The sequence below is a fragment of the Cimex lectularius genome, unplaced genomic scaffold (assembly GCF_000648675.2).
Source record: "Cimex lectularius strain Harlan isolate CLEC.00 unplaced genomic scaffold, Clec_2.1 scaffold59, whole genome shotgun sequence".
NCBI classification, from domain to species: domain Eukaryota; kingdom Metazoa; phylum Arthropoda; class Insecta; order Hemiptera; family Cimicidae; genus Cimex; species Cimex lectularius.
The window spans coordinates 360,941-369,120 of NW_019392794.1; the positions used below are offsets into that span (position 1 = coordinate 360,941).

The window sequence follows — 8,180 nt, forward strand, 5'->3', positions numbered from 1 at the left end:
TTTTGCTCATAAAATTACACCATTTTCGTCGAGTAGCGTCAGAACAGGAACTCATATTTTTGTAGTTTATTTCAAACTACGTGTATGTAATTTTGTCGTTATATTAATTACTACATTCCTATTTTAATGTAAACCAAATTAAACTCGATCAAAAATTCATAAGCTTTTTTTTAAATTATTTAATTATGATGGTTAGGAAGAAAATTGATCAAAACACCGGAATAACTTTATTTGAAACAATTAAGTTTAACAAACAATTTATTACATATTTGTGCTCATAAAATTTAACTTTCAATTTATTACATGGTTTTGGCCAAAATAATGCATTAAGAACATTGTGGTACTGATTTGTGATACACGCTGTGTGACTGTATGTGGCGTTAGGTGTGTTCCCTTTAGGGGCTAAAATGACCTTTTCGACCTGGTGCCTATCTTCGTCAGTGGTAAGAGGAAGGTCTGATCCAAGACCACCAAAGTTGTTTTTTTGTCACGATAAGTAATAGTCTCGATTTTTCTTGTGTATGACTTGTGTATGTGTATTTATATACGGGCAGAATTTAGTTTGCTCAAATTAATCAAAATTTGTTATAAAAAGTTAGTACATCAACTATTTGCCTCATCACCCAACTGTTAATAACCAAAACGAAATTTAATTAGAATTTTGGGGAAAAAATAAACCGTGTTTATTTGAAATAAAAACAGCCAGTGAAAAACAGTAGCCCTTTTGTTTAAATACCTTTCAGAGTAAATAAATATTAATTGACCTACTTCCCTTTCATGAAATTCGTTGTTTCGGAGGCTCGGTGAGATAAACCAGACGGCTTCATTGATTAAGATCTATGATCGTGACTTGTCAATTCGAATGGCAGGAAGTTCCTTTTCATTTTTCACTTTCCTTTTCTAGCTAGAATGAAAAGATTTTTTCCATTTTTCGTCCTATTTCGTTTTAAATTAATAACGGTGGAAAAAATGAAACAGAAGAAAGACGCGACAGAAACATAAAAGGCCGGTGCATTTGAAACGGAAGCTTTGTACGTGCTTAGAATTTTTTTAAAGGTATCTCCTTTCTGATTAAACATGATTAACAACCTTTAAGACTTAACTTTCTTACGTTTTTACATTTATAGTTTTTTTTTCAATTGTGTCAATTGAATTTCAATTTTAGTAACCCATATATGTACTTAGTAGTCATAATTGTCTGTGTTGTTTATTTGCATTCATTATACTTTTCATCTAAGGTCTGGTTGAGATGAAAAAGCTAGATCACGAGCGGAATTCGAACCCACGATCTTCGGAGAGAGGAGGTTGGTGTCCGAGTGGATCGAAGTCACGATAGCTCAAGTGGTAGAGCAGCGGCATATTAAGTCCAAAGTAGCTCCAAATAGGCTTATTTCAAAAACACCTCACGTTCGATGTGACCTTTACTGTTGCAAACCCTCGTAAAAAATTATTATAATAAATTTTCTGCAATCATTTGTTTCTTGGAAGTCTTTCTGTTTTGTACAAAGGCAATTTCTCTTAAATTATGTTTATTTCTTGGTCCATCATTAGAGAAAGGAACAAAATTGTATTCACGATGTGATTCTTAGCCAATCACTGTTATCTTGCTATTTAATCTTCAGTGAAACTATCTGAGTGTATGAAGAATGCTAACGTATTTTGCAATTTCTATTCTTTCATTTTACATAAATTATCTTTTAAAGTACTATGGCGTAATTATTGTCTTTTATAATAGTTTAAATATTTTTTTTTATCGTGGGGTTTTCTCGTTTGCAGGTTGTGTGGGTTTTGTCTGTCTAACCGCGAGTCACTTATTCTCACTGCTTCGCTAGTTCTATAAATTTGAGTGTTTGTGTTATTATTTTCCATTATGCACAACCTGATATCAGTAAATATTGGTCATAAATTTACTTTCAAATTGTGCCTTCATTTTACATTTATTACCTAATTGTTAATTTATCAATTTAAATTGTATGCTAACTTCCCGCCCCGAGGAACATCGAGTACTCTGGGGGAGTGAATGTGACCAGACCTCTACGTTTCTATCGAGTGTTGTGTTTGTGTTAATTTATTGTAATGAATGTAATTTATTAGCGTGAAAGGAAGGAGTTGCTTATAACCCCGCCCCTAGGAATATCAAGCACACTGGGGTGAATATATAACGTCTGGAGGGTAAAAGTAATTTATTAGCGTGAAAGGAAGTAGTTGCTTATAACCCCGCCCCGAGGAATATCGAGTACTCTGGGGGAGTGAATGTGACCAGACCTCTACGTTTCTATCGAGTGTGGTGTTTGTGTTAATTTATTGAAATGAATGTAATTTATTAGCGTGAAAGGAAGGGGTTGCTTATAACCCCGCCCCGAGGAATATGGAGCACTTTGGGGTGTGTGTGTGTGTGTGTGTGTGTGTGTGTGTGTGTGTGTGTGTGTGACATCTGGAGAGTAAAAGTAATTTATTAGCGTGAAAGGAATGGATTGCTTATAACCCCGTCCCGAGGAATATCGAGTACTCTGGGGGAATGAATGTGTCCAGAAATCTATGTTTGTGGTGATGTATATATATATGTATTTTATGTTTTCTTTCTATACTGTATTTGACAACCTGAGGTACAAACGAGAGACTAGCATTCTAGGATATCAACATAGTATACATTTGAAATCAGAGAGTCAGTAACCAGATCGAGACGCTCAAATTGCTCCAGTTTAAAACAAAATATGCGCGAAAGAATTGAAAAAGAAGGAAAGGTAACGCAGAGGGCCGGCGATGATCTCAGCTGTTTGTCGGCCCATAAACTTCCCAACTTCAGCCCATATATATACACACACTGACTTCAACAAACATCAGACCTATTCGGTTATTACTGTTATAATACGTGTCGTACTTCTTTTGTGGGATCTTCTGAACTAACGCGATCAGGCTCTCTAACGCTAAAAATGCAATAAAAACCATGATTAAAAGAAGGTGGCGATAGGTGGCTCTCGGAACATCTGACCCAGAGAAGAAGGATCATTTTGACCCGATTAAGGATTGGCCATGCGAGGACGACACCCGAACACTTACTTTTGAGCCAAAGCCCGCGTATGTGCCCAGCATGTATAAAAGTTGTTCGATATGTCCTACCTAGTTGAGGGTGCAATACCATATAAAAAGCGCGAAGGAATGCCACCTGATATGAGAATCGATCATGAACAAGGCAGCGAGATGTGGTTCTTTGAGGTAACAGGGTTGTTTATTGTGTATACAACATCGTTTATACACGATAAAACTATAAAATGATGTTTATAGTTTTGTGTACCTAGCTTGTGGTGAGATTAAATGTATTTATTAGCGTGAATGTGTGGTGTGAATGGCAGAATATTAATACTAAAGCGCACTGCTTGAAATGACAAACTCAACTTTGCACTTTTGTGTATGTACAAACATGTGCGGATTTGACCTTATATAAATAGAAATGTTTTATTGAATGATAGAGATTAATAACATAATAAACACTTCTGACACAAATCAAACTTGGCATAATTCATTTACTAATCGACATAAAATAAAGTTTCTCATGATAGTTCCCAAGTAAAAACAAAATTTGTATTTACGCTTTCTTTCTTTTGAAATGTATTTTAGTTAATCTACTTTGCTGTAGAAATCAATTTCGGAATTGTTGACATGAGCTGACATACAGGGTAAGAAGTATATGCCCATTCATGATGGCAATGTTTCTGAAGGATGATGGCATGGGATTAGGCTTTCCACTGTCCTAGATCTTGTTGATTCTTCTACACATTTCAGGATTGATTAAAAAGAATCGTGACTTTTTTCTCGCGGAGAAAGTACACGTTGTGTGAACAATATTCTGATCAAATTCACTGTGTCCTATTTTTTTCTTACAGATCAAAATGCCAATTTATATTTTCTAACGCATAAAAAATAAGAAAAGGTTAATAATAAATTGCAAAAGTGTAAATTAACAGCGAGACTAGACGGACCAATGATCGAGAAAATGGAATACGACGATGATTAAAATACTGTAAAAAGTACTCTGTTTTATGTTTATTCACGAATTAAATTATTATTATTTATTTTAAAGCGTCATGCTTTAAAAAAAAGAATAATTATCGACCCATTGTAGTTTTGTCTGCTGAACAACTATCAGGAGAATTTGAGAGTCTAAATAGTTCATGATATCTCAATTTTCCTTGTTTGGCAAGGTCAATTACCATAGCATTTTCCCCCCGAATCGATTGCTTTGTTAATTAATAATAATAAAAATTTCTGAATATAACTCATTGTCACTCGACCAGTCGGACTGTACATTGTAATATCAATGTACATTGACATAAAAATCGGCAATTCTGTATTACCTGGAAAATTTTCCACTGTTCAAATTAAGTAAAGTTGTGACAAATATAGAGTCAAATTAAAAAAAAAAAACATTCATTGATTAATTATTCGTAATATGTTATGGGGGAGAAAATCCTTCTTATTATCCCCCATGTAGGTTCTCAATTATATCAAATCACTTTTTTTCCTATTGATGAAAGTGGGAATAATTGCTTTACCTTGTTATTTACGTAAGAATAGCACTTTCCTATAATTGGATGTTTCACCTCAAAACACCATTTTAACCGGCATACATTTTTATTTAATTTAGTCTATACAATATAATTTTCATGCTATACTCAATTTCTCCACATATTAATTCACGTTTGGTGAGAATAAATAACAATATTTTCGTAAGTACGTTTATGCATAAGTTCAGATTGATGCCAGTACGTCTTCATATTTTTTTATCTGTTAAAAATTATGTTGATGTAAAGTGTTATTCCAAAAACAACAAATGTATTTTTAAAGAGTATTTATTTGAAAATCGTAAGTTAACTTCCTATTTGCTTTGATTCTTCAAAAAGTAGTGTTTTATGAAATTAACATTGTTTTTAATTATTATTGAAAGGTTGCTTTTTGTTAAAGAATTGTAAGTTGCATTTTTTGATTAACAGTGACATAAAGTTGTTTTATAAATTCTACATATTTCAAAGCAGCCCAGCTTTTTCTTCAAAATACAAAAATCATTACAATATTTCAGGTGAGCCAATTATTGTCTGGTCGTGCCAAGAAGTGTTTTAATTAACAAATTACTAAAACAAATACAGAAAAACAGAATGATTTGTTTAAACGGATTAAAAGTAACTTTGGATTTTTCGAAATCAATCGGTTTTCTTTGAAACATAGTTTTTTGGGGGTGATTTCATTATATTTTCTTTAAACTAACAATACTTTTTAAAATCAAAAGTAAATTTATACTTTTCTTAATCAACAGGTTCTTTGAAAAGAAGTGTTTTGAAGGTGATTTTCAAATAAATTTAATTTAGCACTTTTCTAAATCAATAGGTTTTAGGGGGTGATTCATTTGATGAAATTATACTATCATTATATATATTATATTATCATTTTATACATTGTACTTTTCTAGATCAAAACTTTTTCCTTTAGATGTAAATCTCATTTTAGTTAAAACGCTTTTTACATATAATAGAAGTAATTTATTGGAGTTTTTGAAAAAAAAAATCTAACAATAATATTTCTTTCAAAGTCAAAACGTTTTCTTTTTGACACTTTTTTCAAAGTGTTTTGAATTTCTTTACCCCTTTAGTCCTTTTGTTTTAGAACACAGTGTTTTTATTGAATCGTTTAAATTTAACTATCGTTATTATATACTTTTCATGAAATAAGTGTTTTTTTATGTAGTCATTTACAAAATCTAACTACACATACTAATTAAATAATTTTGAAAATCAAGTTATACTTCTTTTAGTTTGTAAATACTTTTGTGATTTCTATGAAAGAACTAAGAAAATTTTGTACTTTTATAAATCACAAGCATTTCTTTCAAACAAAATGGAATATTTTTAAAGGATAAATACTTTTCCCTTTTGAAATAAGTATTTTTATGTGGTCTATAGATTATTAATTTAAAAGTCGTTTGAAAATATCTTCTTCAGGGCTCAAAGTGTTTGTCTTCTGTGCAATTTTACCATTCTTGCGTGTCGTGTTAAGAGTGCTCTGAAGATGATCTCAATAAAGATCGAAATGTTGGCATGATAAAGAAAATGTTTTTCCGAAACCTGCATCACACCAGACCGCAACTCACAATTTTTGAATAATTATCTATTAACGGTCACTAATCACCACTAATAAATTTAATTTAGCACTTTTCTAAATCAACAGTTTTTTGGGAGTGATTTCATTATATTTTCTTTAATCTAACTATACTTTTTTAAAATAAAAAGTAACATACTAATCTTAATCAACAGTAGTACTTTGAAAAGAAGTGATTTTTTTCAAATAAATTTAATTTAGCACTTTTCTAAATCAATAGGTTTTAGGGGGTGATTCATTTGATGAAATTATACTATCATTATATATATTATATTATCATTTTATACATTGTACTTTTCTAGATCAAAACTTTTTCCTTTGGATGAAAATCTCACTATAGTTACACACTTTTCACTTATAACAGAAGTAATTTATTGGAGTTGTTGAAAAAAAAAAAAAAAAAAAGTTTTCTTGTGAAATCAGTGTTTTGAGTTTCTTTATTATCCCTTAGTCCTTTTGTTTTAGTTCGTTTTTATTTAGAACAGTGTTTTTATTGAATCATTTAAATTTAATTATCTTTATTATATACTTTTCATGAAATAAGTGATTTTTATGTAGTCCTTTACAAAATCTAACTACACTAAGTAAATAATTTTCAAAATCAAGTTATACTTCTTTTAGTTCGTAAGTACTTTTGTGACTCCTATAAAAAAACTAAGGCAATTTAGTACTTTTATAAATCACAAGCATTTCTTTCAAACAAAATGGAGTATATACTTTTCCCTTTTGAAATAAGTATTTTTATGTGGTTTATAGATTATTAATTTAAAAGTTGTTTGAAAATAAATGTTTTTATTGTCTCTTTTGAATACATTAAAACAACTTAATACTATTCTAAATTAATTTTTTTCTTTCATACTATTATTTTTATGGACATCAACATTTTAAATATTCAAATAAAATTTAAATCTAATTCGTACTTACTTTTCGAAATCAGTTTTTTTTCTTTCAAAAGAAATATATTTGATTTAATTTAGCTATATTTGCTATTCCAAATATATAAATAAATTTTAGAAACTATTACAGCAAGCAGGTATTTTATATAATTGCTTAGCGTTCCTGAAGTGTTTTTCGTTTTGTATTTGTGAAGTGCATTGTGTTATTTTAAATTACAATTCTGACAAATTGTTATATATTGATCTAAATTCTGAATGCTTAGAAAGAAAACCAGTTGGTACGGCATGGGACCGGTGGTCGTAATATTCGAGACGATCTCGCCAAACCCGTAGGTGGCGTCGTTAGGGACGAGGTCCCTCAGGTTTGTTTACAAGCTTACAGGTGGACCCGGAGGTACACTCGGGTATGAAAAAAAAGCCGAGCAGTACAGTCGGACGAAGAGGTCCTGGAAAAAAAAAGGAACCCACCTCATGACATATCCTTCGGCATAATCCGTAACGAAACACAGGACACATGAACACTTTCGAGAGACGGAGGAGGACTGAGGCACCTCGTTGTTTTCTGATTGTAACGGTCCGCCCCCCTACCATCCAACCCAGACATCTCTCCGACAGTGGTTTTACTTCTCCTGGAGTCACTGAACCCAGGCGAGCTTCCAATCTTCGCCGATCACTCTTACTTTTAGTAGCGACCACCGCAGGAATCCATCCTGAAGACGCCGCCGGCCCGAGACCCCTCACGTACGCCTTCTTTAAAGAACATTCCGACTTCCGACTTGGCCCATTAAATCTTCTACTTCTACATTCATGAATCCACCTTCTAGGTTCAAACCTACTTTCGATTTTAAATCCTCGCCGATTCTTTAGTTACCATAAAGAGAAGGAAAATAGAGTTTTTTAAACAGAAAAATTATCTGTTCAAGTAAAATTTTTAAACTAAACAATTCCTCACAAATTTATTTATTTATATACTGATATAAACCGTGTACAAAAATATACAGGGTCTCCTTTTTAGATGGCCCGGCTGATTGAACCAATGACGCTATAAAAAAATAGGTGTTTAATATTTTTTAGAACAGTTTCAAATTTGTACCTTTTTTTGTAGAAAAATTATACAGAGCACCTCAGGCCCAG

At 31.8% G+C, this 8,180-nt stretch overlaps 1 protein-coding gene across 2 annotated transcripts in view; it reads right to left on the reverse strand.

The window, feature by feature from the left end:
• The window catches only part of LOC106661788 (ankyrin repeat and fibronectin type-III domain-containing protein 1), a 118,339-nt gene extending 110,708 nt beyond the window's left edge, over positions 1–7,631 (reverse strand). Inside the window, exon 1 of one of the 2 annotated variants that reach the window (XM_014385428.2) lies at positions 7,515–7,631. The gene's annotated coding sequence lies outside the window, so the exon portion shown is untranslated. The remainder of the gene's footprint in view (positions 1–7,514) is intronic. The other variant, XM_014385427.2, reaches the window with a different exon arrangement.
• Positions 7,632–8,180: the final 549 nt, after the last annotated feature.